The sequence below is a fragment of the Cimex lectularius genome, unplaced genomic scaffold (assembly GCF_000648675.2).
Source record: "Cimex lectularius strain Harlan isolate CLEC.00 unplaced genomic scaffold, Clec_2.1 scaffold2, whole genome shotgun sequence".
Classification (NCBI taxonomy): domain Eukaryota; kingdom Metazoa; phylum Arthropoda; class Insecta; order Hemiptera; family Cimicidae; genus Cimex; species Cimex lectularius.
In genome coordinates this window covers 5,947,134-5,963,401 of record NW_019394219.1, presented here as the reverse complement: position 1 = coordinate 5,963,401, position 16,268 = coordinate 5,947,134, and the positions used below count along the sequence as shown (strand labels likewise).

At 36.4% G+C, this 16,268-nt stretch overlaps 1 non-coding gene across 1 annotated transcript; it reads left to right on the top strand.

Annotated features, from left to right (window-relative positions):
- The first annotated feature begins 15,382 nt into the window (after positions 1–15,382).
- On the top strand, positions 15,383–15,456 carry Trnan-auu. The gene has a single exon. It is a non-coding gene; the product is annotated as a tRNA-Asn (tRNA).
- The last annotated feature ends 812 nt before the right edge of the window (positions 15,457–16,268 follow it).

Sequence of the window (16,268 nt, the reverse complement as noted above, 5' to 3'; positions counted from 1 at the left end):
CTAACTTTTTGTATTCTAAATGTTTCATTAGAGTTTCGTGTAGTTTGAAGGTATTCTTAAAATTAGGTCTAACTTAACAAATAAAAAAAATATAGGCTTCAAGTTAAGTACTAATAGTGACACAACAGCTTGATTATGTACATGGAGTTTTAAAAAATCTGTCAGAATGAAGCGACAAATCGTGGGAATCTGAAAAGGAGCAAACTTGCAGAAACGGCAAAACGACACTCCCTGCTTATAACCCTGACTTCGCGAACCAATTCTACAAACCTGCTGTGGCCCTTTCAGATCAATGAAACGTCATTTTAATTATCGATCATATACCGTTAATAGTTTTTACTGATCGATATCACACTTTTTGTTGTGACATTGGCCAAATGGTTTTCCCGAGGGCCGAAAAGGAAAGCAAGGAAGAGGCCGGGAAGGTCCGAAGTGTCGGGAGGGGCGGAGATGGGATTATATATATATTATTAGTAGTACTAAACTGTGGAGGTGGCCGAGGGGAGTGAGAAGTAGGCGTGGTAATTATAGGTTGGGTTCCCGGTCTCGGGAGCGATGACTTCGAATCTCTCTCTCTTCTCCCTATTCCTACCTACCGCAGCTACGACCGCCACCCGCGCGATCCCCACACCCATCCTGTCATATACATACCCTAAATTACGTTCATCCTTGTTTTTGGACTTTTTCTCCATAGCGTACGCGTCCTTGGGGATTTTTTCAAAAGCGGCGTGGAATGTCTGCAGGGAACAACTGACAATTATCATAAAACAATAAGGAGCTTCAGAGTCTTCAAACTCAAAATTGCCTGATTAATTGCACCATTTAGTTAACATAATGTATTCAGTGTTGAAATTTTCGGTTCGATAGAGCAAAATTATACTTAATTACAACTTACTAGGACAAACCCTCAGGAATATGACAAATTTCTTCAAACAAAATATTCTAAATAATTTAAGCTATGATTTTTGTGCAGCTGCATATTTTGTTTGCCACCACATATGACCGAGGAAATCAATTATCTATCCGAATCATGTATCTCGGAAGCCATAGGTTAAATTTTATAGAGCATACATTTGCATATTTGATGAATATTGCATAAAATTCCATATTTGAACAATAAAGCATTTTTGAAGGACTATTACTTAAAATTGCATTTATCGCGCAAGATATTTAAAATATTATATTGGTTTTTGGGGAAAGCATAAAAAAAAGTTGACGAAAAGTCGGTTTGATTCGAAGAAAACTGAAACAGGCCGCAACGACGGGAAGAGAAAAGCCTAGGAATACCGACAAAAGAATATAAAACCCTTTCTTAGCTCTTATTTCAATATTTTCACAAATTCATCTTTATGTAAGGTATTGGTCGATATGAAAAAGCTAGTGTCACGAGCGGGATTCGAGCCGAAGGCCGTGGGTTCGAATCCCGCTCGTGACACTAGCTTTTTCATATCGACCAATACCTTACATAAAGATTAATCAATTGAAAGAAATTATTTGGTCAATGGACCACGAAATATAATGAATCCTCACAAATTTTAAGTGACTGTGACGGAAGACAATTTAGGGAAATACTTGTTTATTACCATTAATTATGTGTGATGTTTAGTGACCGTTAGTCGATGATTATTCGGAAATCGTGAGATGCGGTCTGGTGTGATGTAGGTTTCAGAAAAACATTTTCTTTATCGTGCCTCCGTTTCGATCATTATTGAGATCATCTTCAGGGCCTGGGATTTAAAAACATTGTTTAAATTTAACAAATACATGTAGGATGTGGAAAAAAGTGAATTTATACAATGCAAAAAATATTTTTTATTTTCAATCAAAGTATTTGTTTTCTGCGTAAACACTTTGAGTGAGTAGAATTACGTTGATTGAATATAAAAAATATTTTTTGCATTGTATAAATTCACTTTTTTCTATATTCTATTTATTCTATAGAATTATTAAAAGTGGAAAGAAGGGTTTTTAATTTTACTTATGTTTTCTTATGTAAAAGTAATACTTTCCTTTAGGGTACTACTACTTCGGGTCGGAACCGCCAAAATACAAGTACATATGCACTTTTATTTTATTTATTTAATTTTTAATTGTTGATATTTATTTAATTAGTAAAACAATACCATAATAACTACCTTTAGCTTAGATAAGATGGGTGGGAGAAGAGCAATTATCTTTCAAAACATCCTGTATTGATTCCAATAAATCAGGTATAGGTGAAAATAATTTTATATGCCTAAGTGTATTCCATTTGTCAAGAAATAGAATGTGGGAGAAAGAATGTGTGGTGTGTGTGTGTGTGTGAGTGAATGTGAGTGAGAGATTTTACCTGGCCCGACCGAGAATACATAGAAGAGAGAAAAGAGAGAGCAAAATAAAGAAAGTGAGGGAGAGAGAGAACAAAAGAAGAAGACAAAAGACAGGAAGAGAAAAAAAGAAAGAAAGAGATTTTAACTGGCACAACCATCTTTGTAAAAAATATATAAAATAATATGTAATAAGTATTGCTCAAATACCTTACAGAGAGTACGAGTACGTGCAGACAAAAATAAAAAAAGGGAAGGAGTGAAAGAGAGAACGAGAGAGGTTTTAACTGAAACAACGAAATATCTCAAGAAATAGAATAGAAATAGTTTATTTTTAAACAATCATCTCCTATACAAACGTATGTTTAAAATACCACTTAAACAACTTAACGGGAGGACAGACAACGAGAAGAATGAGAGAGAGAGAGAGAGAGAGAGAGAAAGAAAGAAAGAGAAAGAGTGAGAGAGAGAGGAGAGAGAGGGAGAGAGAGAGAGAGAGAGAGAGAGATTGAGTGGGAAGAAGGGGAGGGGAGTGAGAGGGAGGAAGAGAGAGAGAGAGATTGAGTGGGAAGAAGGGGGAGGGGCGAGAGAGGGAAGAAGGGGGAGGGGTGTGAGAGGGTAGAAGGGGGAGGGGTGAGAGAGAGAGAGAGAGAGAAGAAGGGGGAGGGGCGAGAAAGGGAGAAGGGGGAGGGGTGTGAGAGGGTAGAAGGGGGAGTGGTGTGAGAGGGAAGAAGGTGGAGGGGGTGTGAGAAGGATGAAGGGGAGGGGGAGAGAGATGGAGTGACGGTGAGAGAGGGTGAGAGAGATTTTAGTCGACACAAATAAATATTAATTTCAAGCTTAACTTTTAAATTACCCCCCTCAAAAAATGTATTACACAAGCAATTTAGGTACAGAGCAGAGAAAGAGAAAATATAGAGATGAAGAGGGTGAGACAGAGGGTGTGAGTGGAAGATAGGGCGTTAGAGATTAAGAGATACGAAGAGAGACTGAGGGAGTGAGAATAGAGAATACGACAGAATTGAGAAACTGAGATTTATATTTAAAAAAAAAAGCATTTAAAAACTAATTAAATTTATTACAGAAAAATAGTTGGATTTTTAAAACATGAAAACAGGGACGAAAACCTGCCAATTTACGTAGTGTTTCAAGTAATAAAACTCTGGTAAATTTAAATCCAGTTGGCCTGTTTTTTTTAATTTTAGCGTGGGAAGTTAACTCTCAGCGATCCAAATTGTTGATTAGTCATATGCCATCTTTAGCAAATTAGACTGCAACATCATGAAATAAGGTGCCGGTTGCACAACAGTTACATTTATTTTACTATAACTATTTATTTATTTGTTGTTTTCTAATTTCGGTTCTACCTAAGAAGATCCCTCCTCAGAGCTGGTGTGAATCCGAAATGAATAAATTCCATCATGTCCCCAAAAAAACAAGTTAGGCATTGCGTATTCTTGCAAGCAGAAGACGGTACTGGAGTTAAGGTCAAAGTCAATGAATCACCTCGGATTCGTCACCTCTTTTGAAATGAGTCATTTCGCGACCCCCGAACACAATTGATAATTGAAAAAAATTTTCTCAATTTTCTCCCCTTTGTTCTAACAGAGAACGGATTTTTTCCACCATTTAGAAATCGAAAAGAAACCTAAGGTCAGTCAGACAGCTGGAATTATGTGAATGAATAATACATTCGGTCGAGGTGGTCCTCTACACGCTAATTTTCACGCCTCTGAGAGATCATTCCGAGATTGAATCCCATTTAATCGTCATTATCTGATTTATGCTCAGATAAAAAATTGCATAAGCAATCGATAGCCTCTGCTCTGTGTGCATAATTCCGTACAAGGTCGTTTCAAATTGTTATTTGTTTAAAACTGTTACAAATGTTGACATTACGATGTTTATATGGATTCGGGTGGTGGACTTCAAACCATACAATGGTATTATATCAATGCCCAAGCTTTCGACAAGTTTTATTGTCTTCTTCAGGGGATCTACAGAGACATAGGAACATAATTAAGTAGATAGTTATAAATTATTTTGTCAATTTGTTGCCACTTACAGATACAAAATAAACATGTTATAAATAAAATATAAATAAAACCTCTTCTTCATTAGCTTTTTTATATAAACAATAATAATTACTTAAAATTAATAAACTGTTCAGGTACATATGCACCATAGGCGTTTGACTAGAAAATGTGTGCTTATCACGTTATCAGGTGAGAGGTTCTCCAACCCTGTCACCTACTGATAATAACCATTTTATACAATTTTTTAAAACAACAAGATCTTAATTTCTAGTATATTAGCAATGTTACCAAAGCCTGTCACAACAAATAAATACGTATGTATGTATTGCTAAAATTCTCAGACGGAGGCGTTATGTTATAACATGTTTATGTTGTGATTTTGTACCTGTAAGTAGCAACAAATTGACAAAATAATTTATAACTACTTACTTAACTATGTTCCTATGTCTCTGTAGATCCCCTGAAGAAGACAATAAAACATGTCGAAAGCTTGGGCATTGATATAATACCATTGTATGTTTTGAAGACCAAAACCCGAATCCTTATCAACATCGTAGTGCCAGCTGGTTGGTTGATCGCATAAAAAACAAATGCTGACATTGGTCTATTTCAATGAATAGATTAAAAAAAAAAAGCAAATCCCATAAAACAGAATATGCATTTTACACTATGAATCATACGTAAATACACTGAATAGACTCTAAATTCGAAATTGTTACATTTGACAGGTTTTCCTTATTTCGACCGTCACACTTCGGGGAGGTACTTTTTTTACATAATTTTCATTCAAATGATTCGTCTAATTTAAGATAATTAAATGATCAATTATGTATTTTAATACAGTATTAATGATATTTACTCACTTTTGAAATTTAATTTTGTAATTAGAACAATTTCTCTTACCTCAGAATAATTGTTACATTTGGCAGGTTTTCCTTATTTCGACCGTCACACTTCGGGGAGGTACTTTTTTACATAATTTTCATTCAAATGATTCTTCAAATTTAAGATAATTAAATGATCAATTATGTATTTTAATACAGTATTAATGATATTTACACACTTTTGAAATTTAATTTTGTAATTAGAACAATTTCTCTTACCTCAGAATAATTGTTACATTTGGCAGGTTTTCCTTATTTCGACCTTCAGACTTCGGGAACGTACTTTTTTACATAATTTCCATTCAAATGATTCGTCCAATTTAAGATCATTAAATGATCAATTATTTATTTTAATACATTATTAATGATATTTACTCACTTTTGAAATTTAATTTTGTAATTAGAACAATTTCTCTTACCTCAGAATAATTGTTACATTTGGAAGGTTTTCCTTATTTCGACCTTCAGACTTCGGGAACGTACTTTTTTTCATAATTTCCATTCAAATGATTCGTCCAATTTAAGATAATTAAATGATCAATTATGTATTTTCATACATTATTAATTATATTCATTAATTTCGTGGTCCGCTTGACCAATTAATATATTACAATTAATTAAGGTTTTTAGTTGAGATAAAAAAGTCAAAGGCACGAACGGGATTCGAACCCACGATCTTCGTCTAGATACGCCGCTGCTCTACCACTTGAGCTATCGTGACCTCTTTCCACTCGGACAACTTGCTCGTGCCATTGACGAGTTTTAGTTTATCTCAACTAAAAACCTTAATTAATTGTAATATATTAATTCGTCAAGCGGACCACGATATTAGTGAATTTAATGATTTAAAATGAAGTATACTTCACTAAAGCTCTCCGTGGCCTCATTTGTCGCCGAGAATCCAACCCGATAACATGACATTTGAAAAATGGCAAAAAGGAAGGAAAATTCAAAAGGTGGGGTTGAGATGGGAAGTTAGTGTCCGTGTGGATGAGGTCACGATAGCTCAAGTGGTAGAGCAGCGGCTTATCTAGCCGAAGATCGTGGGTTCGAATCCCGCTCGTGCCATTGACTTTTTTATCTCAACTAAAACCCTTAATTAATTGTAAATTATTAATTATATTTATTCACTTTTGAAATTTAATTTTCTAATTAGGATAATTTCTCTTACCTCAGAATATCCTCTTAAATGGGTTGGAAATTTTTTTTTGTCGGTATTCCTATCGTTATTCTTTGACTTCACTGGACTTAAAAGGACTTAAGTTTATTTCATCAGTAAATTGATTAAAATTCTTCGGCAGTATTCAAATTACTTGACGCTATGTTAATCAAAGTTTATGAACCAATGAGCTAGTCCAGAATAAAGAGCACGAAGAAGTCCCATGAGCTTTTAGCAACAATTTTTCGATGACGTGTATCGAAAGAGAAATCTGAGGAAGAATGCGATTTGATTTAAATAAAATGTAAACTCGACCATTGTTCAAATCCTCTCAGTCTGTCCTCCTCTCTCTTACTCCTTCTTCTCCACTCAATCCTTTCCCTTTCCCTTTTCCTTATCCGTCGTTGCGTTCGGCCGAGTTATGCAATCCGGAGAACGCGACCTATCCGGCTAAACAATACATAAAACTGATTGCTAACCACTATGTTAAAACTCATCCTTATACGGCCGTCCGCGTAATTACCTTAAGGCTCAGTGGAATTTTCAACTATTCCCCCATTGAAAGTTTCGCAATAAACTAGTTTCTTCTGAGAGAGCCTTAGGTGGAAATCTAATTAACCCGGGATTGAAATAGCTGAAAAAGAACGATAATCATTGTTCTCCAACTGAAATATCCGGATTTAATACAACTCATCTAAAGATTTGATTTTATCAAATTCTAAAAAACGTAATGTGGTTCAATTATCAACATGTACATATACAGGGCCCAGTATAAACCCGAAAAAATGGGTTATAGTATACCCCCAATAGAGAAAAATGTAACCAACCATACTATTCTATCTCAATCAGGTCGGAAGGTACGAATTCTCTTGTATTTTTTCGAAAAATCCCGACGTTAAGCCAAAAAAATGGCATTTTTCAAAACTAGAGAATCTGTTCCAATATTTAATCACATTTGTAATCTTATCAAACGGCGATGTATGTTTATTAACTAAACCCAAGATGTACAATTTTAAAAGAGGAGAAACTTTTGATAAATTTCAAAAAATAACTGTTTTTTTAACAAACATATTTGTAGGGGTGCCGAATACCATAAAAACTTCTTCATATAATAAACCTTTTTATAGTATCTCTAAGTTCCAAAAACGTTAACCCTTCAACGGAAAATCAACATGGAATGTTAAGAAAATGTGGTTCAAATGTGTAAATCAAACAGCTCTATACAGGCGAGTATGCACAGTCCAGCATAAACCCGAAAAACTTGGGTTGTAGCACACCCTAAATAGAGCAAAATACAACAACCGAACTGTTCTCTCTCACTCCCGTCGGCAATTACGAATTTTTACGTGTTTTCTCGAAAAAACCCGAGAATTTTATTTCATAGCAAAAGGGATTTGAATCAATAATCTTACATAATTCATTCCTTTTTTAAATCCTGCGTGATCAACAGTTCTGTTTAAAATTTTCGAAATCGCACAGTTCATTCCTCTTATGTATGCGTTAAATTTGCACCTTTGAACCACGTTAACGGACACAAAGAAGAAGAAAATATTTAACAATTAATTAAGGATTTTTGGTTGAGATAAAAAAGTCAATGGCACGAGCGGGATTCGAACCCACGATCTTCGGCTAGATACGCCGCTGCTCTACCCCTTGAGCTATCGTGACCTCGATCCACTCGGACACCAACCTCCTATCTCAACCGAATCTCTCTTTGAAAACTCAAAAGGTGGGGTTGAGATAGAAGGTTGGTATCCGAGTGGATCGAGGTCACGATAGCTCAAGTGGTAGAGCAGCGGCGTATCTAGCCGAAGATCGTGGGTTCGAATCCCGCTCGTGCCATTGACTTTTTTATCTCAACTAAAAACCTTAATTAATTGTAATGTATTAATTGGTCAAGCGGACCACGAAATTAGTGAATTTTAAATATTTAACGTTCAAGAGAGTTTAAGTATTGTAAGAAATCTTGTTAAAATTGTGTTTATGTATGGTGAGATTTTTACTAGTCTGTTTTTATGTCTAGGTCTGAACCTGAAGCTTTGTTGTTTCCAATCATTTGGTCAATATCCATCTGCTTTTAAAAAAACCCTAGTAATACCGATATCTAGATCTGGTTCAAAACTAGAGGTTTAATAACTATAGAGTATATAGAGTATGTAGAGTAGTATATAGTTAACTCATTAACTTTATGCATACCCAAAATTGTAGAAAAAAACAACTTAACCTAGATTATTGGGCTTCTTTATTGAAAATACACTAATTTCTCCAAAACAGTACGGTTTTCTTCCGGGCAGTTCTACTGATGTTTGGTGTTACTAATTTGATTTAATTTGGTTGCTTTTTTCATACTACACCTTTATTCTGTATTATATTTGTTCGTTTATTTGTTTTTCATTATGCTTTTGTAAAGATAAATTCTGTTTATTTTTCTGACGATCTACAAAAAACTCCTGCTGTCTAGTACAAGCTTTTCTTTTTAACAGCAGGCAGGGATGTACCAAAATATTATTTTTTGTTGTAAATTTATATGTAATGTAGATTCTTGCAAATTAAGAGTTATTATTATTATTATTTATTAAATCTGTGTTTTGGTTTGTCAGACGTGTTATTCCACGAAAAACAACGAACCATCTGAATATGGTGCAATGTCTCCTAATGTTGCTAGGCACATAATTACTTGCGAAATGTTGTTCCAAATAATTGCCGAAACACGGCTGAAACGAGCTTCGATAGACAAAATATCTTCATTATTAGACCTGATAGACCCATCTTGAGCTATGGGTCACAGTATGAGCAGGGTGAGGCAAAAAAACTGCCTTCCAGACCAAGCCTTTTTATTATCGTTTCAAATTAGTTTATTATTTTCCCACACCGTCACAATATGTAAAAGTCATGACGATTATATGTATCGGCCAAACATAAAAGGCCATAGTTGTGACATTTTCTTTGCCTGCAGGTTGGGTGATAAAATCTATAATCGTTCCTAGTGATCATAGTTCGCTAATCTCAGTGTTCGGAGGTCCTGAATGAATCGACTACTGACAATGGCGAAATAAGTTCTCATGTTACTCTGTACTTAATTATTTGTGCGATTTATTCTTGAGGTCTGTAGGCTGGGTGATGTATGAGTTCAGTCGTTTCCGATCAACCTGTTCTGCCAATTTTCGTTATTTTTGGTTTGTCCGATATTGTGCTAAAGTCTGAGGAATATCAAACTGTATTTGACCAGCAGCATGGCAGGTTATTTGTTGATGATCTGTCTGTCCTCGCTGTTTTGGTCAGTCAGGCGTGTTTTTCCTTTTTGTCTTCTTCAGTGGTCGGTTTGGCATAACATTTTAATACTCCCCCACTACTAAAAAATGTGCAAAAAGACAAAGCACGTCTGAAAAGCCACATCGAAAATAAACTGGCTAAAATGAACCGAAACGACCAAGCGACGTGTTTTTTATGGCAGTAGTTTCCTTTCTTTTCCACTTTTAATATAAATCTAAAAAGTAAATCCCTACTATTGATGGACAAATCGAAAGTGTTTCCTGCAGCCGGGCTTCAATAAAGCTGAAAATTGATGGAATTGTGCGGTCAAAGGCGGTTGAGAGTGTTAGCCCGCTTGTAAAACATCCGTGAGGCTATTCATCCAAGGTGAGTAGAGATGACAAATAGGACGAATCACTCTTCATTGTCAACAAGTTGTCCTTTATTCGATTTACATCAAAACTGATTGATGGATTGCTATCCTTTCTCCCTTCACAATCCACCTGCAGCCGGCAGCTCGGGGTCAAGTCCACGAAACAATCCCTAAACGGATTTAAAGATGGCAAAAGGATTTTTTCTGCTTCAGGAAGGAACCTAAACAAGTGTTATTTTGCCAAGTAATAAAATATTTTTTTCTTATAGAGGAGGTGGAGCTAATGTTGATTATATTTAGAATTCGCTTTGTCCATTAGGGGAAAGATGCTCAGCCCTGTTCGACGTACAATAGCTACTTATCATTGCCTTTCAAACTGCATTCCTCCCGGTCTTTTTAAACCCTCGACTACGAATGACTCCAACAATCTAGATTGGAATTTCCTATGCCGAACCTCTGAGATTTTCCGCCCTCGAGATATAAAATAAAATCAGGTTGGTTATTGAGGGAAAATGAGAAAAACTGTAGTTGTAAATGGGAAAAGCCTAGAAATTTCCTTAAGATTCTCCCGCTGCCTATAAGGTATAATCAGTAAACATTGACCTACCTTGACCGTTCTCGGACATCCTGGTAAGCTAATTCTATGCCAACATTGTCTTCCACGAGGTTATAAGCAGGGAGTGGCGCAAACACTTTTGGTATGCATTTTCACCACCTTGCAAACTGCCTCATAGCATCCACAATTTTTTTTTTAAATTCCTAGTACAAAACAACTCCAATATCCATTTTCATTAGGGCTATTGCCATAGAGATACGCAAAGTCAGGGTTATAAGTAGGGAACATCGGAAACACCTTTTTACATACATCTCATTATCTCGCACACCGACATCATAATATCTTAAGAAATACTTTATTCCTAATGGAAGCAATTCAAATAACACATTTAGAGTATGTATTTTCATTTGGGAATGTTGCCAGCGGTATAGCGTGAAAGTCAGGGTTATAAGGAAGTAGAGACGCAAACACCATTTTCATACTAACTCATGGCCTCGCACACCACGAACATAATATCGTAAGAAATACATTATTCCCATTAGAAGAAACTCTAGTGATACATTCAGCATAGGTACTTTCATTTGGGGCTGTTGCCAGCGGAATAACGCGAAAGCGAGGGTTATAAGCAGGGAGTGACGAAAAGACCTTTTGCATACTAACTCATGACCTCGCACACCTCCAACATAACTAACAAATACTTTACTCCTACTAGAAGAAACTCCAATGTCACATTTAGAATATATATTTTCATTTAAGGCTGTTTACAGCGCGAAAGTGAGGGTTTTAGAGAAGGAGTGGCGCATACAGTTTTGGTGTGCATCTTAATCACCTTACACATGGGCATATATAACGATGATCACATCTGCAGATTTTGCAATGAGGAGGAGGAAACAGCCACCCATATCATCTTCGAATGCGAAACAACTGCTCAATAGAGATTTAACCTAACATACAGAAAAAACCTAGAGGATGAAATTGTAGCAGCAATAGTCAATGACCTACTTCCGAAAAGTATTGAGTCGATTGCATTGACTAGAGAAGTAGGAAGGTACAATAAGGCAGAAGGATTGCACATTACCACATAATATCCACAATTTATTCTTATTCCTAGCACAAGAAACATCAAAAGACATTTTCATTTAGGGCTGATGCCATATGGATAGCGCGATGTCGTGTTATAAGCACAGAGTGACGCAAAGACCTGTTTCATGTATACTCATCACCTCGAAAACCGCCCACATAAAACCACAAAAAGTACTTTATACCTATTAGAAGAAACTCCGATAACAGATTCAGCATAGGTATATTTTTCATTTGTGCTGTTGCCAGCGGGATAGCGCCAAGTCAGGGTTATAAGCAGAGAGAGGCGGATACTTCTTTCCTGTACATGTACCGTGTTGAGAGTAGTTGAACGTTCCCTCTTGTATGACTGGAATTACTTTCTTTGATTTACGAAATAGAAGTTGAAAGTTATTACTGAAATTGACGATATTTTACGTCATTGTTTTGTCAACCACGTGTATATATTGTATTTAAATTAATTAAAGCTTTTTAGTTGAGATAAAAAAGTCATTGTCAAGAGCGGGATTCGAACCCACGACCTTCGGCTAGATACGCCGCTACTCTACCACTTGAGTGGATCGAAGTCACGATAGCTCAAGTGGTAGAGTAGCGGCGTACCTAGCCGAAGGTTGGGTTCGAATCCCGCTCGTGACCCTGACTTTTTAATCTCAAATAAAAAACCTTAATTAATTGAAAGATATTAATTAATCAAGCGGACCACGAAAACTAGTGAATTGTATTTAAAGTGTATTTGTATGAGGACTAAGTCAAAAAAAAAAACATGAGCAAAATTAAATTTACCTACGAGAATCTTCTGAGAGAGTATTTTCTGTGAGGAGGGGGGTGATTTATTTAATCAATTCCTCGTAAAACCTTTTCGTAAAAATAGCATCTGAACGACTTACGGACATCCTTCCCCATTAACTGGGTGTAAACAGCGGAACGGCCGGGTCGGGAGGTCAACTCCACTTCTTCCGACCGCAAACCCCAAGATTTGAGAGCAAATATTATGAGAGCACTTAGTGCCTTTGAAAAGGGTCAATACAACTGAAAACTAATAAACTGTCATTTAAATTCCCCCATCTTAAGCTCACCCGCACACAAAACATTTGCACCTATATTGTTTCTAACAAAAGACAGCACTTTTTATTTACATATGCTAATGTTTTAAACAGGCGACAATATCCCTGGGCTGTTATTCACTTTAACTCAATTAAACTTACATTCTAAGAATAAAAAGAGGGAAAGTAAAAGATAGAAATTGCATAATAACGCAAGCTGTTTTTTATTTAACTTGATAGTAGGTGATATACATGCCATAAAATGCATATGGTCATATTTTTAGTAACATAATTTCAATTTTTATTCAGTCACATAATCTAACGCGTCTCGTAAACGATTAATCTCACAAAATATTTATGAGATAATATGTTGTCTTTATGAGGTTGCTTTAGCTAACTTGGCTCTTGCTATCTGAATACGATACCATACCAGAATGATCGGAGAAGAAAAAGTCACTACTTTCTTTCAATCTTCCTTGTTGCTATTAAATAATAATTAATAAGAAGAAATAGGACTGTTTTGAGTAAGATAGAGAGATTTCTCTATATGGCCTGTGAGGTGATGTACTTGTAATTTGTTCGTTGCCTATGATTTTGAACTGTCCATCCGTAATCTGTCAAATGTGTGATGACATTTTGGACTCTTCAGTGTTGAATTTGTACAAAATATCATTATTAAATCTGCAGAGGAAGTAAAGCAGGAATATTACTGCAAAAACAAGGACAGGTCTGGCACTGCCCTCTCCAAACATGAAGTCGATCATAACCGTGTCTCTCATAGAAGTGTATTTTATGTTAAAACGAAATAAAATACTATGTTCATTGAAAAGTCAGTTCTTGATTTAAGCTATAATCCCTCGTTATAACTGATCCTATATTGATTTTGGACTATTTTTGATTCTGGTTCAAAGGAGAGTCAGACAGTCGAGAATCCCTGCATCACATATTCAAGGGATGCCGTCCAAACCTCGGGGCTCGAGCTAAAAAAGCGCCTTTTGTCTCGACCAACTCAATGTCACAGCTAATAAATTCCTTGACAGATTTTTTCTCCATAAACAGAAGAACAAGGCGACACGTCGTCCGGACAAAGGGGGTTCGAATCCTTCGGATTCCCCACCCGCGGAATCCTTCGGCTACAGCTGGAAAGGCGTTTCGTCCCAGTTTCGACAGGGAACTGTCTGCACCTGAAACATTCTGTGGTATCGCAAATCTAGTTGTCGTTATGCTAAAATTATTTTAAAAATGTACGACAAGAACTTTTGATACTTGCGGAGATGATAGGCATTTGTAACAGGCATGTGATGGTTTTGACCCGACGAAGGTTGACAATCCGCTATAATATTGATATTTTAAATTTCCTTTTAATGCTTCCTAGGATACTCGAAAATATCCATCGTATATCAACCTTATTTTCACTCAGATATACATGGATAATACATAACACATAGTTTAGCGGTACAATAAAACTTGTATTTTGATTCAGGGGTAGAAGTCGGAGGTGGAGTGGAAGGCTCGTTAGTAATGTATCAGTTGGCTGAGTTTCGCGAAGGTCGCCCAGACGACACTTCTGAACCCGATTGAAATAAATAACTTGGTAGCCAGGGGACTGACAAGAGGGCGATCAATCAGCAGCAGCCACTTTCCACCTCTCGTCGCAGATTTACTGCTGCCGTGCCTCCGTCGCCGTTTCTTACGCCGGCTTTTTCAACAGACTTTTCTTTGTCATAAAGGATTTTTCGGATCGTGAGAAAGGGCTCGGCTATTCCGAGTTTTCAAAACTTGCCGCAATTATCTCGCCGATTTGGTTTTTTCGCCGCTGCTCCTTCGGGGCGGACGGCCGGGAAAAAACTCGCTTTTCAAGGGTTGACGAACCCGGCTTTTGGCCGATGGAATTCTTCAGATGCCCCTATTATCCCATTTGTGCTATTCCTAAACAACTGTAATCGTTTAGATTCCTATTAGGAAGAAAACTTTAATTTTATTGATGATATAGCTGGACTCGTGGTGACTGGGATATGTATGTTCTGTTTTTTCGTATTTTATAGAATATACAGGGTGTCCTTTTTAGATGGCCCGGCCGAACTTCACTTAAACCAATGACACTATAAAAAAATACGAGTTTAATATTGTTTATTCTAGTTTTAAATTTTTACCATTTTTGGGAGAAATATTATAGAGGGTACCTCGGGCCCAGTTCATCATCAAAATTTCAAATACGACCATATACATCCTGATAGATCATTTTAAAGGATTTTTACGCTAAAAACAATGGTGCAATCGGATTTTAAATTGGTCAAAAAATGACGAAGTTTTGACAAAAAGTTTGAACAAATTCGTTTGTTTCGTTTCTTAATTCTAATAATTTGCTACTTCACTAAAGTAAAATTAATTGTTTACTTCCATTATATTTAATGGTCCGATTGACCAAATAACTTCTTTCAATTAATTAATCTTCATGTAAGGTATTGGTTGAAATGAAAAAATCAGTGTCACGAGCGGGATTCGAACCCACGACCTTCGGCTCAATACGCCGCTGCTCTATCCACTAGAACTATCGAGGCTTCGTTACACTCGGCCACCAACTCCCCATCCCAACCTATCTTTCGAATTTTTCTTCCTTTCTGCCATTTTTCAAATGTCATGTAATCAGGATCCGATTCTCGGCCACAAATGAAATGTCTGAGTGGATCGAAGTCACGATAGCTCAAGTGGTTAGAGCAGCGGCCTATTGAGCCGAAGGTCGTGGGTTCGAATCCCGCTCGTTACACTATTTTTTCCATCCAATACATTACAAAAAAGATGAATTAATTGAAATAAATAATACAGTTAATTTTTATGTAGTGTCTCCTTTGTGTTGAAGTCAATGATTTTAATATTTTAAGATTTATTAATTATTTAAACTTTATTTAAGAGTATGCGTTGATTTTTTGTAATAAAACATCGCTTTTGTATATAATTTGCATTTTTCTAATGAAGAATAATCAAAATAGTGCAGAAACAGCTTATTTAAAGGGCAATAAAAGAAAATAAAGAATGTGAATATACTGTAAAAATTTACATGATCCGGTGCGATATGAAAAAGGAGATTTTCTCGAAGAAGTGCGGAAAGAGGGTCCAGGGAACCAGGACAGATGTCTGTACAGGGATTAGATCCGCTATTAGCATAAGTGGCCCACTCCGACATGGGTCAATGGGTCCCACCTTTCTTGAGCACATCTTCGGTAGATCACCTGGTCGCCCAGAAAAACAGATGGCCCATTGACTCCGGCATCTCTTACAGGGTGTGTTTCACTTTCGGACGTTTAGCTCGGGGCTCTTATCTACCCACGATCGGGTTCACGCTTCCGAGGAGGAAAGTGGAATGGCCAGATGGCAGATGAACAAAAAACGAATAATAATCGATAATATTTTGTTTATTATGTAGCTTTGAATGAATTTAAATGGAAATTTGGTGATTTCCGTTTTGGTTTTATTTTTTGGACTCTTGCTATAACTCAAAATGAGATTCTGAAGAGGGAATATACAAAGTCTTGGCTATTAGATTTCTAAAACTCTAAAATTCAAATTTCCAATCCATGC